Source organism: Sminthopsis crassicaudata, chromosome 1, assembly GCF_048593235.1.
Source record: "Sminthopsis crassicaudata isolate SCR6 chromosome 1, ASM4859323v1, whole genome shotgun sequence".
Lineage (NCBI taxonomy): Eukaryota > Metazoa > Chordata > Mammalia > Dasyuromorphia > Dasyuridae > Sminthopsis > Sminthopsis crassicaudata.
In genome coordinates this window covers 185,228,603-185,248,714 of record NC_133617.1, presented here as the reverse complement: position 1 = coordinate 185,248,714, position 20,112 = coordinate 185,228,603, and the positions used below count along the sequence as shown (strand labels likewise).

At 35.7% G+C, this 20,112-nt stretch overlaps 1 pseudogene; it reads right to left on the bottom strand.

The window, feature by feature from the left end:
- Window positions 1-8,286: 8,286 nt before the first annotated feature.
- Window positions 8,287-10,626, bottom strand: LOC141549504 (protein NDRG4 pseudogene; annotated as a pseudogene).
- Window positions 10,627-20,112: the final 9,486 nt, after the last annotated feature.

Genomic DNA, 20,112 nt, shown 5'->3' with positions numbered 1-20,112 from the left:
AGAGCATTATATCCATTTCCCACCAGAAAACATATATTTTTGGACATGGTCAATTAAAAATTATTCATATTTGTTAGAAAGGTTTCTACCCACCCTATCATGGAAGAATAGGAAGATGAAAGAAAGAAAAAAATTAATGCTTATTAATTGAAAAAAATAAAAATATAAAAACACACAGAGGAAGAAAAAAGCAAAAGAATCATGACATTTGTATATAGATCTGGATCCTGAAGAAAAAATGATGTTGATTTGACCTCATTTTTTCACTACTGCATTCCAGATGTGCTCCACACATGTGGTTAAGAGGAAAATGGCTGATGCAATAACTTGCTACATATACATCTTTTTTTTTTCCCCAAATGCTAGCTTTCATAGAAAATTAACAAAGTTCTTAAATCAGTATTTCTCAGGTCTACAAAAATGACAAGTAATCTCTTTTTTTCCTAGGCCTGACTTTCTCTTCAGTAAATAAGGTTTTTCCATTTGATATTTCTGGATTTATAAAGCATCTCTCTTCAAGAGTTGAAAGCATTTACATATCCATTTTAAGATTCCTTAGTTGTACATTTATTGGATTATTTGCTGTCTAAGGGAGGGGAAAAAATGGAATGTAAGATTTTGTTGAAATGTTGAAACTGCATATATTTTGAAAATAAAATTTTTTTAAAAAAGGATAATAAATTGACACATCCCTTCCAAGAGAGAGAGAGAGAGAGAGAGAGAGAGAGAGAGAGAGAGAGAGAGAGAGAGAGAGATTATTCAGTTGTATAGACTCCCTGAGATAAGAAGAATGAGACATAACTGTTCTTGTTTTACAGATGAGACAAAGTGATTAAAAGATGAATACAAGGAATCACTAGAAATGGAAGCTCAAAGTCAGAACTTTTGGCTCCTAGTCCAATACTCTTTTTAACACGTAGCCTGGGTTTCTGAGCATGCTCAGAGTATGCTCAGTTTGTGTAACTTGGAACTTGTTTTGTTCTCTCCATCATATATATATAGGGTTACCTCTTTTGACAGTCTATGTCTTTAAAACTGGTGAGACCTATTTGGTTGATCTTTTCTGCCACTATTTTGATCCTGTTCTTTTTGGATAATACTATCTGATGGGGCCAATAAAAACACTATGAATTAGAAGGAAAATCCTTTTTCAATCTTTTTCTTTTACTCTCAGCTCTGAGAAATGTGTCTACGGTTGTTTGTTCCTATTCTGTGTTATTTGAGCCAGAGGTGTTCTACACAAAATGGGAGTTTGAAGCATTATAACCTAGGAGCCCAAACTGCAGGCAAGGGTCATAAAGATAGCTAGACTTGCATGGAAATCCCAAAAATCCAAGGAAGCTGGTACTCAAGCCTAAGGAAAGATAAGGATTTGGAAGTGGGACTATATTCTATAGGAATTAAACTAAGCTATGAACCTAATACTCTTCCCTCCCCCCAGAGACTGCAAGGAAATAGGATTGTGTGCCTTCCACATATGGGAGGAATAAGTTTATATATTTATTAACATACAATTTGAAGTAAATATTCTTTTGTAAAAGATCCTTTGTTATACAGAGAGCCCTGTCTGGGAAAACTGGGCCCTTTGCATTTATGGGGATCTCTAGAGAGATTTTCTGCCCAGAACTTTAGTTTTTCAGATATTCTAAACTGTAAAATCCAAAAAAAAAGTTGGCAAATTTTTTTAGGCTCTAATGTACAGTTGCTCTTCCCCTCCCTGCTCCAAGAGTATCTTCTCACAAGTCAGTACTATGTATATAAATTTGTGACCTTTTCCTGACTGTTAAGCACTGATATTTCTTGGTTTGTTGAATTCTGTATAGTCTTGGTATAATGATGTGTTCCATAGGTTGAGAATTATAAAAGTATTAAGTTTACTGTGTGAAATTTGGAACCATTAGACTGCTACTATCTAGTAAATATTTGTATTGTTTTTATATTTAAAGATACATACAATGATTGCCTTGTGAAAGCAAAATGACTTACAATGATGTAGCATGTAAGAATTATCTGTGTCTTAAATTTATAAGTAGCTCATATTCAGGGAAAGGGGATTAGCTTCATACCCTAGTTTTGTTCTTAAAGATCCAAGTCCAAACATCCCCCTCATGCTCAAATCCCAGGTTCTCTAGCTCCTCAGGGTTACCATGACAGAGGCTGGCTGTACTATACTGTCTACAATTCTGGCTCCAATATTGCCATGGCTCAAACCTCTGGTCCATGGGAATCATCTCTGGCACCTGAAACTGAGGATGACAATTCAGAGCAGAAACAAATAGCCCCAGTCCCTTTTCTGAAGTGAGGATAAAAGAGAATGAGCAGGGGGAGGCAAATTCTTCCCCTCTCACTGATTTTAATTCATGGCATCTACAATGGCAGCAGAGTTGCTAATGGGATTCACTGAAAAAGAGCAGATAAAGAAACTGGCTAGGCCACAAGTCCCCAATCAAGAGAGGCTTCTCCCATCCACATAGCAGAAGACATTGCAGATACCCTGTTAGACAAATTGGGTGTACTAGAGAAGCCTGGTCTACACATGTATCGCTGCTGTCTCATTAAATCTAATCCTCTCTGGTGTACTAATTCACAAATTCAGAAAGGTCATAACCAACCTAGGGACATTGTCATTATAGATTACTCTTTCTGGGATGATTTTGATCCAATATATGGGGGGGGGAGAAAGCAAAGGGCCTTTTACTTGTAATTTCAAAGAAAACAATTCTTATTCTTTCATGAAAGAAAGCTACTCTTAAATTTCTTTCACATATGAAATTGTAAAGGCATTAGAATCAGGTCTAAAAATAAAGAGAAGGAAGAGAACCCAGGAAAATGGAGCATTTGATGAGGAATATCTGACAATTATACTTTATTGCTTACATTGTTTTCTAACAAATTCTCAGAACATATCACAAAGTTAAATGGCTCAACTTAAATATTAAATAATTATAGCAGAGGAAGAAAGGGAATTAGTTGGTTTCAGCAAAAGAGGAAAAATGTTTTCAGATGAGATTTTGGTGATGAAAGCACCAGCAGATGAAAATAGCTGCATATTCAAGTTTCTGGATTGATGGAATATGTGCCCTTCTGATGATGCTGTGGATTACAAAAACTTCTTTCAGGAGGAAAAAACAAAAACCAAATGAATTAACAATACAGAACTGTTCCTCATAAGAAATGATATGATAAGCAGAATTACAAGTAAGAATTGAATGAAAAAGGGCTAGGAGGCACAACTGTATTTAACAAGGCTCTCTAGATAAGTTAGAATATAAAATAAATAAAAATAAGCAGTTACTCTTCAGGGCACTCTTTAAGTTGTTTTGGTTTTTGATTTTTTGCCTGTCCTATAATTCTTAACATTCATGGCAGAGAGAAATATGTTGTGCCATAAAAGGGGATTCCCTCCTACCATATTATTCAGTTTGCCAAAAATGGAAGACAAAACATGAGAATGGCTCCTCTTGCTAAGTCTGCTTTGGTTACATTTCCTATCACCAAGTAGACAGGAAGTGTTCTCAGACTCAGAAGCCAGAGCTAAAAGTAGATGCCTCATACTGAAAGAACGGAAACCAGATGGGATCAGGTTACTTTTCTGCTTCTCAAAGGCTTCAGGTGACTTCAAATTAAAGGGAAATTTTTTCAGTAAGGTCTCTAAATCCTCTCACTTTCTCTCCTTTCCCAACCCTTCCTTTTCATATATGTGGTACTATTCCAATATTTCCATCCTATTAAATACTCTATTTCCTATGCTTTGAGACTTAGAGGTGAAAATTTCATTAAGAAACAGATTTTTTATTTTATCTGTCTGCTGGGCATGGTGGAACATGCCTATAATTCCAGCTACCAAGGAAGCTAAAGCTGACAGGTGTCCTGAGTTCTACAGTTTTTATCCTCACTCTGGAGTTCTTGATCCAGTTTATGATTAATATGGGAGTCCCCCAGGAATGAGAGGTGTAGCACCAGGTTGCCTCTGGAGGGATGTCAGCCACCGACAGCAATAAACAGCAAGCTGATCAAAATAAGACCAGCTCTTTGAGTAATCCCTGAACTTTTTGGTTGGTTGAGATAGGAAGACTCAGTCTTACAAATAACAAAATTAAATAATATTTTGTCCCTACCCAAATTCCTTCTAATAATATAGAGATCGTGCTGCATTGACTATGTTCATATTTATTTTTGGGTGGTAATTACCATAACAAAATGAGATCTCAGTTTTTTATACATTTGTCTTATTCTGTATAAATGTCTGATTAATAACAGAATTATTTTGTATCAAGTTGGGAATATTAACTTACTATTTGTCCCGATGTGACCAAAACCACATCCAATTCAGTAAGATAGAAAATGGCATATGACATTCTGGGATCACACATAACCTTAAATAATGAGTCTTTTCACTATTGCCACCACTGTGAGTCTGACAATACCACCAAGGCCCTCAATCCTTTGTCTATTATTAAACCAAAAGTAAGACTGATGATCCTTAATAGTGCTTCTGTAAAGTCTCAACAAGCCCCTGAAGTACATTTCAGCATTGTAAAAATCTGATCCTCTAAGGGTTTACCAGATGTCATATGTAGCAGGGAAATACAGTCTCTATCCTTGGGGGACTACTATCTAATAAGTTTGATAAGATAGAAAAGCTCATACAAGTACACACAAAGAACTATCCTACTTATCAGAAAGGAGTGGGATGGTGTTACATACAATTAATTCTTAACCTGTTTTCACAAGAATCCACCCCTGAAGGAAATGGAAGTTTTCTTCCCATTACAGGCTTTGGGATAGAGCTTTCCCTTTTCATATAAATAAGGCTCTCTGCATACAGAAAACCAAACAAATGTCTGTATAAATATTGCTCTCTCAAGAAACATTTCAAATATGTGTTATTGAAGAGAGAAGCCGAAGGTCAAAAATGAGAAAGGATAATATGGCACAGGGACCTGATTGCCTCCAACATTCACATTCTTTTCCAACATTCCTTCTCTTGCCCATTACCCTGATCATGAGCTCTGAACTTCCAACAGGGGAGAAAGGAAGCTGCTGAGAGAAGATGAGGTTTGGAGGGAGAAGACACCAGGGGACTGTTTACTATTTACTAAATATTTGAACAGTGACTTAAATACAAAAATGCATGCCAAGAATAATGTCTTCTAGAAAGACTAACAGTATTTATCCATTTAAACAACACGGTGACAGAAATCTTCAGGCTTCAGTTTACAGATGGATCAATTGCTTTGGTAAGAATTAAGGGGGGTTTGTTGCAAATCAATACCTGGACAAGACCCAAATTTTACAAAGGAAGATGGATTTGGAGCTATCTAATTCAACTTCTTTATTTTACAAACAAGGACTTTGAAACCCAAAAAATTTAGGTGATTAGTCCAAAACTATACAGGTATTATAGCAAAAGAGCTAAGATTCTAACCCAACTCTTTTCATGGTAAAATACTGGGCTAAAGATTGCTTATTTAAATAAGAATTCTAATTTATTCCTGAAAGCTATCAAATCTGACCAAAAAAAATAACATCTTACCATAATGCAGGCTCAGATATCAGATTCTTATTCCTTTCTCCCTCCAGCTCTCCACCCCATCTCCATCTCTACTCCATAATGATGGCATGACATGAAATGTGAGCAGATGTTGATATATAAGTCCTAGCATAACTTTTTAGCAGTTGAATTTAAATGAATTAAGAATTCTCAGTGCTAGAATGTGTTCTGGAGCTAATAACAGATTCCAAAAAGGTTGTTTTTTTTGTTGTTGTTTGTTTTTTAATCAAAATTTGTTCATGTCTGAGACAAGTACAATGGGGAAATTCATTGAGTGATTCTGCTCCTGGCCCTTATCCTGACTTTCTGAATTTCAAAATCATGCCTTTTCTATGCCTGGCTCATTCTAGAACTTATTTTCATGCCTGGAGCCTCCTTGCCCTCAAATAACCCAGTATCCCTTTGGCCTGTTCACTGAAAAATATACCTTCTCAAGGCTAATACCACTTTTCCTATTAATAAGTTCCTCCAGGAGCCTCCATTTTGTGGCATGGTCTGGGTTGGCCTACCTTTATTCTCTTCCTAGCCTTATGCCTGACTTTCTGGATTTCAAAATTGTGCCCCAAGCAAGTTAGAGTACCTTCATTTTTTCCTCCCTCCCCCTCAACCACTTTTAATTGCCTTTTATGTATTGTCTTCCTGCAATGTCTTCATTAGTTATAACTTGAGCTTTTTCAGGGACTGTCTTTTGTTTTGCTTATATTTATACACCCAGTGTTCCACATATAATAAGTACTTAATAACTTCTTTTTCTTTCTTTGCTTTGTTTCTTTTTTCTTTCCTTTTTTTTATTCCTTCCTTCCTTCCTTTCTCCTTTTATCCTTCTCACAACCTCCTTCCTTTTTTTCCTTCTCTTAGAGAGAGGTTATGGCTCTGGAAATGGTACTCTAGACAAAGCAGACTAATATGCAAAATTTTTGCACTTTCACTACTACTATCTACTAATATCCACTCATTAAGTGACTACCACCACATAATTAATATCACTAACAACTGATACTGAATAAAACATACTCTATAAGTTTTGCTTTTACATATCTAATGATAACAATGCCTTTTTGGAAGATCTTAAATTTGAGAAAAATCATCCAATAAGATTATTGCAGTGGTACATTTTAATTCTTGAATAGTTCCATTTCAATATCATGATGAATACTGTCCATATTGCATATTGTGCATTTTAGAGGTACCCCAAACCCAACTGTGACATTCTTTTTTCTCCCACATTCTTCTTAGTTTGTTAGTTTTTTAATACAGTTATTTCTACAACAAAAGTTTGAATTTATTTTATATTTGTGATCATTTCAAAGTTTCATAGCATCAATACAAATATTAGCATCAGCTCCCATAATACATAAAAATAGGGTTTTCACCTTGTACAAAGAATTAGGAAATTCATTAAATTTTACCTCAGCCAAGGTGGGATAGATGTGATCAGACTAGCTCCATCAGAAAACCACACATAAGAGACTTTTATGTATGTAAGCATTGTGTACATATATATGTATGTATGTATATGCCATTTTAGCAAATAAATCCAAGGTTAAAAAAAATGCTGCACTAGCTATAGCAAAAAGGATTATTTCTATCAATTTTCCAAACATTCACATTTAACATTCAAAGAAAGCACACAGGAAAAGACAGCTGGTATTAAGGTAGTATACTTACAATTTCTAGAGGGTTACAAAGGTGGCTTAAAGCTATTTAAACCAGATTGTGTATAAAGTGGAATTGGGTGTGTGCTTTCTAACACATACACACATGATCACAAACCTTTGCCCTCCAAAAACTATGTCAGAGACTAGGGATCCAAGGCCCTTTCTTTTTTACTACCATCTCTCTCTTCTCATGTTAATGGCTTGTGGGATCTCCAGTGCAATTTCCTTAGGCTTCCAGTAAAATGAGATGAAGTTTTGGACTCCTTCCTGCTAAAGCACTTCAAGAGCTGGGATAGAACTTGCTCATGACCACGCCAGGGGTAGCAGCTCCATCTCTCCCCTTTTCTATTTAGTTCAGAAACCACTTCTTTGTTGTTCCTGTTTCCATGACACTAGTCATCCACCTGGACCAACTCTAGGATTTTGGGATAAGATGTGGGGATATGATCTCAGGACCTTGGGCCAGTTTTAGACAGACATCTTAGTTCTCCCTTTCTCTAGCCAGATATAAGATAAGGGATACAGAGAAAAATTATTCATTTCATGCAAAGTGCTTCTGGTCAGCACATCCTTCCTGATGCTATTAAATAGCATGGAGAATAAACTTTAGGATGAGCCTCTTGGTTTAAGACAAGAAAGATCTTATATAATTATCCTTCATGGATTCTATCATCTACTCCCATGGAACTGTGTTTAATGCCTTTTCAATGTCTGGATAGCATAGGAAAGTAAAGTCTAGTAGAGCATGAAAAAACTGGCGACATTTGATCCAAAGTTGACCACTAGGCAGATAAAGAAAGACTGTTCATAAGGAATCCTTCTTAAGACTCTCTCTCCTTAAGTCCTAGAAAAATTTATATGAATTGATGCTGAGTAAGGCAAGCAGAACTAGGAAAACATTGTATAGAGCAACAGCAGGATTGTGCAATGATCAACTATGATAGATTTGGGTGGGGGGCGGTTGGCAGTTCAGTGATCCAAAGCAATCCCAATAAACTTTGGAGGGAAAATATCATCCACATCCAGAGAGTGAACTATGAAGACTTAATGTAAATCAACATATACTATTTTCACTTTTTTTTTTCCTTCTGTTTTTATTTCTTGTGGTTTTCCTTTTTTTCCCTCCCAACATGATCCATATGGAAATAGTTTTTTTTTTAAATGATTATACATGTATAACAAAAAAATGGTTTTTAACATGCAGCTGAGGAAAATATCTTTTTAACTCTCTCTATCTAATCATGTTACGGCCTAGGCAAAAGAATAATATTTTCAGTGCTTGATGTTCTGACATTACAACCTCTCTACCTTATGCCCATTTTAATACAGGTGTTCATATGGGAATAAACTATATCTTCCTACCAAAATTGAGAGGAATCTGACTAATTAATATGGCATCACTCACCTAGCTCAAAAGAAAACTACGGAAAGGATAAGGAGGAGGCAGAGAAGGCTCAAGTGAGAGCTAGCCCCTTAGTGGGAGGATGTGTCTGGTTTCTGCAGGTAAGGCTGGCTCCAACCCACTTCCTCCTCCTTCTCAAAGCAATCATTGGAAATACTCCCACAAGGCCTGAAGCTCTTGGCATCCTTCCCACAGAAAATCCAAGTCTCTGAAGACTGTTTCTTATACGATTAGGGGCCTCAGTTCTATTGCTCTCAATCCCCCTTTGGGTCCAAAATGAAACTTCCTTGTCCTATCCTTGAGACCAATCTGCCCAAGGAATAAGACTCAACTATCTAAGCCAGTACATGCAACAAGTCTGCTGTGGGGCCCACCAACAAAGGTGAGCAATCTCTCAAGATAGAGTCCTAGGTCCATCCCTCCAGGGGTGCCCTTTATCTCTTCCTACAGCCTAAAATAGACAAAGGCTAGTGAAATGCATTTTAAACTTTTGGCTGTTATAACTGATTATCATATGCAATAAGACTTAAAAATCTGCCTTCTACATATCTAAAAGTATATGGAAGGGAGGTAAAGACTCCTGGGCTCTTTGTTTGTGACTTTGGATGTTCATGAGATAAACTATCTCCTCCCAAAACACTCCTCTGTACCTGATTCATTCCAAGTTCTTTGGACCAGTGCCTTTCCCAACACAAGTAAGATTTCCTTTTTGTGCTTAGCACCTTGAAGATCCTAAAACTGCCCTGGGGTGGGCTAATAGTTCAACAATCTCACTTCCTGTTTGAGAAATCCTGGGATTGGGGGGGTGAAGGGAACAAAGAAACAAAAGAAGTGACTTTGTTAATTTTTCTCCCCCATCTACAAACCCTTTGTAAAAATTTTGCAATATTTTCTCTAGATCTTGGATCTAATGACCCAAACAGGTATGGGATGGAACCATTAAGAACCTGAGCTTATTAAAGGTCCCCAATATTATGTGAGGTTTCCTAAACTTTGGGGGAACGATTATGAACTGAGTGAAGAAGCTAAGTCCTGGAGTTGGACAGATATCCATCAAAGAATGGACCAAGTGAGGCCCAAATCTTTGTAATTGAAATATAGTGGGAAGGTAATGTCTCTGATGATAGGAAATAGAGTCATTGAACTCCCCAAATGCTTTAGAAACTCTACTGAACTAGGTTTTGTTTGTGTGTTTGTTTTTAAGATGTTTCTCTATTTTTCTAGAATATTTTCCCTTTAAAAAAAAACAACCAAAAAAAGGAAGAAATCCGTGGAATCCAGGAAGCAAGGAGGAAGTAACTCTCCCCGCCAAAAAAATAAAATAAAATAAAACCAAGAAAGTGTGGGCAGGCTCACAAAGATGGCAGTTAGTTGGTGACTCATTGATGATGTGAAAAGTGGGAGACATCTCCAGGGAGGCAACAGGGGCCTTAGCAAGATACCTCCATGGTATGGTTGAGGTATCCCGGGGTCTCCTTGCTCTCTGACTAGGTGCAGGCAGAGGTAAGACTCCTATTCAGAGCTAGTATTGGAGAGAGAGGCAGTACTGGCTATCAACTGAGTCATAGTGGCTGATGGAATGTAGCCTATGCCTGGAATAAAGTACTTAAGTTTTCTGCACTAGATTTGGGAAAGTCCACCAGAATAGGTCACTTTCAAGAAGTCAGTATTCGTTGGGTCCAGTTTAAAATTGTACTTGACCACTTCATCCTCTTCTTGCATTGTTCCCCACCATGAGCATCACTTGGCAGGGAAGGGTACTGGAGCTGGGCATTGTCCTAGGTCCAGGTCTCTGTAGTTGTTGTTCCTGTTCCAGAAGAGTTGAAGGTTAGACTGATTCACCATGTGCTACTGATCTGCTGCTGGAAGCTTTTCACCAACTCTGTGTTGTTTATCTGCTCCTCCTGGCAAAACAGATGAGAAAGAACTGTGTGAGGTAAAGTGCCTGTCAAGTCTGAGAAGGTGGTGGCTACCCATCCCACCCATCCTTTGTCAATGGGATGGATGTTCATAAGGTCCAGCCCTCTACAAGGTCAGGGAAAATCAGAGCAAGCTTGACCAGCATATAGGCTCCAGCTCCAACCCCAATACCAATCAAATACTTTAATCCAAAGTGGTAAATCATGCTGGGAATCATAGTAATGAGCTGCTCCCTACTGTTCCAAGGGGAATTTGTTATCCCTGAATGAACTAGGATGTACCCATTTACTGACCAGCGGCATCCATGTGACATACCACAAAGTACTTGGTGATCTCCTGCAAGTCTTCAAAGTGAAAGAAAAAATTGGAATAGAGGTCTACTTCATGGTAAGTAAGGATGACAGAGTGTTAGAGCCCTGAAATACTACATAAAGAGGGCCATATAGGGTCTCTGTCACATTCCTTCCAGTCCATGTCTACAGCTAAGAGGAAGGCATCAGAATTCTCCAGCTCAGTGTCTTGCCCTCAAAGAAGTATCTTCTCTTAGTGAGTCATACCTTATGGAGTCCTGCTTTGGTCATGTCCTGGAACAGCAGCCCACTCACTGCCCCTTAACTGCCACCACCTTCCTCCTCCTCCTACTTGTCACCTGTGCCAGCCTGCTAGGGAAATCCCTGTGACATTCTTAAGACAAAAGATGTCAGCTAAATAGTTTCTAACAATCTGAGCCATGGGAGTAGTCTTTATTAAACTGTACTAGTTTTTTTGTTTGTTTGTTTGTTTGTTTGTTTTTGTTTTATTTTGTTGGGTTTTTTTTTTACAATACATTAATTTTCAAAATTTTCCCAGATCTTATTTTTTAATTTTTGTCGCTACTCACCCCTAAAATTCTACATTTGATTCACTCTTATATTTCAAAATTAAACTTACCTAAAGACATCAATGTTTTGATAGGCAGTTATGTGATATATTGAATAGTTCTGGAGAAAGAAAAATCTAAGATCAAATACTGCCTTAGATGCTTGCTTAGCTATGTGACTGAACAAATCCCTTAAACTGTCTTGTTTTTTCTTATATCTAGAATACTTAACATAGTGCCTGACATACACTAGGTTCTTAGTCTCAACTGCAAAGTGGCTTTAATAATAACTACAATCTGCAGAGAGTTATAAATGAGATAACATGTGGGGACTGAGCATGCACACCACATAGCATTTTCATCTTTTTTTTTTCTTGTTGTTTGCTTGCTTTTTGTTTTCTTTCTCATTTTTTACTTTTTGGATCTGATTTTTCTTGTGCATCATGATAACTGTGGAAATATGTATAGAGAATGCACATGTTTAACATGTATTAGATTACTTGCTGTCAAAGGGAAATTGCAGACAGAAGGGAGGGAGAAAAAAATTGGAACACAAGGTTTTGCTAGGGTGAATGTTAAAAACTATGAAGATATTTTAAAAATAAAAATCTAAAAAATAAATAAATGCTAGCTACTGTCATTCTTAATTTTTTTAAATAGCCTGATGTTTTGTCACAATCTTGAAACTTATTACTCTACAGCAGGACCAGTTTGAGCTGCATTGTAGACATTGTAATCACTCCATACTCCCTTTAAAAAGTCCTCTCAATTTGCTATCCACATTTTCTCTCGTCACATTTAGTGAATACATCAGCTCCTCCAAGTTCAGCATGTTAACATAACAGGATGAGGGCCTGATAAATAGGGAGTAGTTTAAAAGGAAATGACATACCAACATATGGAAAGGGCAGCCCACAAATTGGAGTTCTCTAGCCCCTGTGATAGGCAATATCATCTATGTCTGACTTTTAGGTCTCCCAAACTTTTGGAATATAAAGTCTTTTTCTCTCAATGTCTTCTGAAAAAGGAGTCCTATGAGTGTTATCTTCTAAACCAGTGTTTCCCACAGTATGAAACAGGCCACCCTGGGAAAGTTCCAAACAAATCTAAGGAATATTCTTATTTTCCTTCAGACTTGCCAAAACCAGACAGTAGGATTCAACAGATAATTCAAAATACTGTATTTAATATATTGTTCCCTGGGAGAGTGTAAAGTTAAAGTGATCCAGTGAGGGAATTAGATCAGACAGCCTACAGACACACATTACTCAACACTATACTATGCTAATACACAGACACTGAAAAAAAAAAAAAAGAAGAAGAAGCAATCCACTGTCTTATTGATAACAGTATCCTGTGCTGATCTCTTGAATTTTTAAAAAAAATTTAAATTTTTAAAAATTTTCTCATTAAAACTCAAACTATCCTTAAGCAGCTGGTAAATGATTTTGTCCCTGTTTTGTCTAGGCCAAGAGAAGGAAATGATTTTTCTCACAGGATACTAGGGAAGTAATAGTAGAGTCATGCAAAGAAGTCCAGAAAGGTCCTCATTATTTTGTTGTTTAGTCGTTTTAGTCATAAACAATTTTTCATGACCCCATTTGGAGTTTTCTTGGCAAAGATACTGGACCAGCTTGACATTCCCTTCTCCAACTCATTTTTACAGATAAGGAACTGAAGTAAACTGGCTTAAGAATTTTGCCAGGGTCACATAGCTGCTAAGTGTCTGAGGTGAGATTTGAACTCGGGGAGATGAGTCTTCCTGATTGCCAGTGCAGTGCTCCATCCACAGTACCACCTACCTGCCAAACTCATCATGACTTCATGCCCAGATTTACATCTGGTCCTTTTAAATTAAATCAATATAATAAAATTTCATTTTCCTCTCTTATGCATGAAAGGAAACAACTAAACCTAAATTCAAAAAGTATTTCCTTGCAATTAAAGAAGAGGGGGAGGAGTACAGTGCAAAGTATTTGTATTTGGTCTGTTCACCTCTATTCCCTCCCTTCCCACTTCAGTCTGCTTTTCACACAATTGTCAAATTCCAAAAAACCCATATCACTACCCTCTTTCCCAAACCTTACCCAATGCTTACTTCCAACAAAAAAGAACAGTGGCTCCCTATTGCCTCTAGAATAAAATTCTTAAATCTAGAATTTACAATCTTCCACAATTTGGCTTATCTTCCTAGTCATTTCATAAAATTCCCCTTCCTATACTTTTTGTTCTATTCAAATTGACCTACTGACTGTTTCCTATTTGTGATGTTCTATCCCCACTTCAACATCTATCTTTCCAAATGGGTCTCAGTTTCTGTAAAATACTCCCTCTCTTCCTTTTACATGCATAATTCAGGTGTCGATTGCTTGATCATTCTCCAGTTATCAATACTCTCTCCCTCTTCTATCTACATGATGCTACTCTGTATTTAACTATGCATTTATTATAGCCTCACAATAGAATGTAAGTTCTTGAGAGTAAGAACTATTGCATTTTGTCTTTGTATCACTACAGAGTGGCATAGTGCCCTGCACATAGTGGAGTCAGTTAGTCATAGAGATTGAAATATAGATAAAGACGGACCTATATATACCCACATATATATATATATATATATAATATAGCAATACACATATAGTCATATTTATATATATATATATACACATATAACTACATGAGATATATACATAATATAGACCTATATTTACATACATACCCACAATATAAATTATATATGATAATATTATACATAGAAAATACATATATTTCATATAATATATATTATAAATATATATAAAATATAAGAACAAATCTCATATATGTGCCTATATATCAACATATACAAAAGACATATACACACATGCTTTAGGGACAGCTTTTTCCTTTCTTTGTATCCCTAAGCACTTAGCTCCAGTAATCTTGCTCTATATCTGGCCACTGGACTCATATGGCTCTGGAAGAGAAAATGAGACAGGTGACCTTGCATAGTCCTCCCTCACTTAAATCCAATTCACTTGAATGTCATGGTATCTCCTCCCTGATTGTCATGGCCTTCTTCAAGAATGAAGGAAAAGCAGCAACAAAGAAACATAGAAACATATGTATGTATAAATTTTCAATTAAATTATATTACAAAAAAACTGAAAATTTATATAAATTTCACTCTTTATATGAAAAACTCTCATTTTCAGGATCCTTGCAATTAAAAAGAATAATTGAGTACTTAACAAATCTTTTCATTTTTAATGCCCTGAGAAGTTCAGGCCACTTTTAATTTTGTGTCAGTATTTGAAAAAGAAGTATTGAGATATTACATGAGAGTTTATGCTTCTGAATTATTACTTCTGAAGGAAGAACCAGAACTTTCACAAATAAAAACAGATTGCCCTCATGAGGCTGACAAAGGCTTTTGGTAAATTCTGGGAGGTGATCATTTGACATTCTAAAGAAATAGCCATTCTCAACCCAAACTCCAGGCAGCTTCCTCCCTTCAGATTCTCCTGATCTAAATTACAATACCCATTTCCTCCTATACTGTAATATTCACAGATGTGCCAGGCCATGAAGTAATCAAACTAATCCCCTCCCACCCTATCTTAGCTTTCCTTCAACTACTGATCCAAGCACCCTGATGACACCTGCTGTGTATTAAAACTAGATTTGATTTCAAAGCCAGGGGCTCATGAAAAGAGCAGAGGTCAGATCTGTCTGAAGTATTCAAGAGAACATTAAAAAAGAAAAAGTATTGTTCTTTCAGGTTTTTCTTAATGCTGTTAATGCTTTCAAATGATTTTTCTTCTCTACCTTTGGTTTTCTTGGCCTCTGGAATAATCTCTCCTATTCTTATGGTGTAGAAAAGCATGTCTTTATCATTATGATAAAGGGAAAACAAAAGAGGGTTGTGGTTACCCTCATCAAGCAAAGTAACTATGACAGGTTATAAGATCTGGGAACAGTTTAGTCCCCAAATTCACTTTTATGAAGTTATCAGGATTATGCTGTATTCTTCCTACTAAATTACTTCTCTATTAGCAGTAACAATATTAAGGAAGTGAAGTCATTCTTAGTCCATAACCACAAAACTTTTATAGTACACAGTGATAGTTTTCGTCAACTTTGGCTAAACTTTCACCATGAAGAATCAATTATTTCCTCCTTTAGCCTTCACAAAATTCCCATAACATTTTTTTAATCTTACTTTTTCAGTGCTTCAGAGATTTTTGAGACTTATGGACTCTCTTTTTACCAACACAAAGTCCCCTATAAGTTAGGAATAATGATAATGAATATTATTATTTCATAAAATATAGAATTAATTAATATAATAATTACCTACAGGATTTATATAGTATTTTAAGGTGTGAAAAATTCTTTATACATTTTGATCTTTATAACAATCCTTTAAGGTGAACACTTTTATTACCTCCAATGACACAGTGTCTGAGTTAGCTTTGAAAGTCAGATATGTCAGACATGTCAGAAAAGCACTCTACCTTAGAACTAACCTGGTAACAAGATTCTTCAAAGTAAGGTAGGCTGGTTTTCACAGTCTAGATACATGATATATTACTAAGTAAATATCCTATATATACCAGCGCTGTTATGAGGATTAAGTAAGGTAATATTTTTAAAGGAATTACCACAGTGCCTAGCATATTATGGGTACTATATAAATGCTGGCTATCATCATTATAGGCAACTCGGTTCCACGGTAGACAGAGTGCCTAGTCTGGAGTCAGGAAGATTCATTTTCATAAGTTCAATTCTGTTTTAGATACGAGATGTATCACCTTAGCAAGTCATGTAATCCTATATTTGTCTTAGTTTCCTATTCTGTAAATGTCAGAGAAGAAAATGGCTAACTGTTCCAGTATCTTTGTCAAGAAAATCCCAAACGGTGTTACAAAGAGTCAAACACAACTGAATAATAACCAAATAAATAATCACCATAATCATCATCATTTTATTTATGACTTGGTAAGACATGCTAAAAGGTGATACCACCTAGAATCGCTGGTACACTAGAAATGAAAAAAATTTGCACACACACACATTGGTGGCAATCAAAGCTAAAAGGGTAAGAACCTCTGATCTTTACCTGACCTGACCATAGTATTATGAGATCCAGGAATGAAGAATTTAGTATTCAAAAACAAACCATTTGCAGAAAACCACTAATTGAGTACATTGTAAAGAGAATTCTTATTCAGATATGGGTTGAACTAGATGACCCCAGAAGTCTCTCAACCCCAGAAATTCTGCAAATTGCTGATTTTGAGAAAACAAACGCACTGAGTTTACTATCTTAGCTAATTTTTTTCTTCTTTAAAGAAACACAGCTCTAAGAGGCTCAGGCTTTGAAAGTAAAATAAGACCCATGACACAAGAGTTTTGCAATTTTGTTGCAGTGTTCTTCTTTTCTGTTGGGTTGAGTATTCTTACTTTGCATTCTTTGGGCCTTTAAAATGTGTCAATGTAAAGACCTCATTTCTAAAATATATAGAATGTCGACTTAAATTTATAAGAATTCAAGGCATTCTCCAATTGATAAATGGCCAAATTTCAGATAAAGAAATTAAACCCATTTATAGTCATATGACAAAATGCTCTAAATCATTATTGATCAAAGAAATACAAATTAAGACAACTCTGAGGTACTACTATATATCTCTCAAAGTGGCTAAGATGGCAGGAAAAGATAATGATAAATGTTGGAGGGGATGTGGGAAAACTGGGACACTGATACATTGCTGGTGGAACTGTGAACGAATCCAACCATTCTGGAGAGCAAATTGGAACTATACTCAAAGGGCTATCAAACTCTGCATACCTTTTGATCCATCAGTGTCTCTACTGGATCTGTATCCCAAAGAAATCATAAAAAAGAGAAAAGGACCCACATGTACAAAAATGTTTGTGGCAGCCCTTTTTTTAGTGACAAGGACCTGGAAACTGAGTGGATGCTGCTCATCAGTTGGAGAATGGCTGAATAAGTTACAGTATATGAATGTTAGAGAATATTATTGTTCTGTAAAAACAATCAGCAGAATTATTTCAGAGAGGCCTAGAGAGACTTAGGTGAACTTAATGCTGAGTGAAGTAAGCATAACCAGGAGATCTTTGTACACAGCAACAGCAAGATTTTACGATGAACAATTCTGATGGATGTGGCTCTTTTCAACAGCCAGATGATTGAGGGCAGTAAAACAATCATCACAATGGTCTTGTAATGAAGAGAGCCATCTGCATCCAGAGAGAGGACTATAGGACTGAGTGTGGATCACAACATAGTATTTTTACTTTTTTTGTTTTCATTTGCTTGCTTTATTTTCTTATTTTTTCTCTTTAATTTGATTTTTCTTGTGTAGTGTGATAACATGTATAGAAGAATTACACATTTAACATATATTGAATTACTTACCATCTAGGAAGGGGATGGAGGGAAAGGAGGAAAAATTTTTTGGAACACAAAATTTTGCAAGGGTGAATGCTGAAAATTACCTATGCATATGTTTTAAAAATAAAAAGTTTTAATAATAAATAAATAAATAAATAGAACTTTAAATTTCAAGATACATGAAAGAGAAGATAAATGACTTTTTAAAATAAATGTATTATTATGAAAAATATATCAATGACAGCTAAGTAGCAAATTCAGTGATGAAAATTTACATACTTGTCAATTATATGCAGATTTTTGCAAATGTATAGACAAGTCAGAGAAAAATTCCACAAAAGGTAGTGTTGATTAATTAAACAAGGAAACAGTCTAAAAGGAATGTTTACTTAAAATAGGTAAATATTCAAAAAGATATGACAGATTTGTGGATTTTTAAAATTCTTCCCCAATTGCCTCCACAAAAAAAAAAAAAAAAAACCTTCTGAACTTGAGTTTCAATTCCAAATCAGCTACCTATTCTCTGTGTAACCTCAATCAAAACACAATCCTTTCTGATAGTGCCATTATTCTGAAATTGACCATCTCCTTTTAGCCTCACAATAGCTTGTGATGGTATTATCCCTATTTTATAGATAGGTAATAAACTCAGAAAGATAAAAAACTCGCACAATAATCATATAACTTGTTAGAAGAGGGAGTTTCTGTCACTTATTCCCTTTCTCCCCATTCTCCCATTTACTTGGTTGGTATTGTGTTCCTGCTCACCACAGCACACATGAGAAAAGGATCCTTATTGAAAATATTGTCCATGTTTCAACAACTAGTCTGGAAGCCTCCTTCCCTATGAAACCTTTCTGGATCCTTCTAGCCCAGGCTTTTTCCACTGGAGAAATGTTTATACCACCCTAGGTATATAGGAATATAAAATAAGTTTATAAATAAAATTTTACTGATAATAAAATATAATTCCACTACCCCTACATTTAGTGATATAATCCCATGAGGTCTCAACCCACAGTTTAAGTAGCTTTGCTCTAACCAAAAGCAATTTTCTTACATCCAGGACCCACTATAGCTCATAAGATTCTAATCTGCATTATAATTACTGCATGTATGTCATTTCCTTTTTTGTATAAAAATAAGAATAAAGATTATATTTTTTATCTTTCTATCTATTGCTTGCAATGCTTATTAATGGATGAATGATTTCATTCAACAGATGAAGGTCAGGTTTCCTCATCCACTGATTCAAAATTCTCAAACTTAGGAAAATAAATTTTACTGTTGGCAATTTTGTTGTTTTCAAATGAATGTCTTAGGCATTTTGCTTTAGAGTATGTAACTATGTCTTGTCTACCTCTGATTCTAACTAGCCAGGGTTTCTTAACTTTTTACACCACAGAAATGTTTATGCCATCCTAGGTATACTGGTATATAAAATAAGTATACAAATCAAAAGTAGAAAACTAGAGGTAGGCAGGATATGGTTATCTGGATTTTTTTTTCTTAATGGGATTTTAAAAATGTAACTTTTTAATAAACACATATATTTTAATCCAGAAGATTTTATTCTCCATGGTACATAAGGATTTGTTTGTGATAAGCCAATGTGATCACTTCACTGAATCCTGTTTCAATTCTTCCCAGACACACAGGAATAACAAATATTAAACTAAAGAGGGCAAAATGAGCTCTAACCACAAAACTAAATAAATAAAATAAATCACAGGTTCATAGTATTTAGAATGGGAAAGAACCACTGAAAAGAGATTGCTAGTGAGGTAACTCATTTTAGGAACTCAAGGAAAATGAGATGTAATTTACCTAGGCATATAGTTTCCAAAATTTACTGCTCTTTTTCTCCCTTATACTATATGGTCTCCTAAACTGTTGTTATTGTTCAGTCATTTCAATCATGTCTGATTCTTCATGACCCCATTTGAAGTTTTCTTGGAATGGTTTGCCATTTCCTTCTCCAACTCATTTTAAAGATGAGGACCTGAGGCAAATAAGGTTAAATGACTTATCTAAGGTCATACAGCTAGTAAGTGTCTAAGTGGAATTCAAACCAGAAAGATGAGTCTTCCTGACTTCAGGCTTGGTACTCTATTCACTGCATTATACTAGCTGCCTTCTATCTTCACACATTTCTTTGAATATTCTAAAAAGATAGGTTGTACAATATTACCTCAAAGTGGACACTTAAAACTACCAAAAATTGCGGACACAGTACACAAGAACATTTTTATCAGTTTCTCAAAAAAGCCAACATATAAACTAACATCTTGCCATTGGTCATTACCTTATATTATAAAA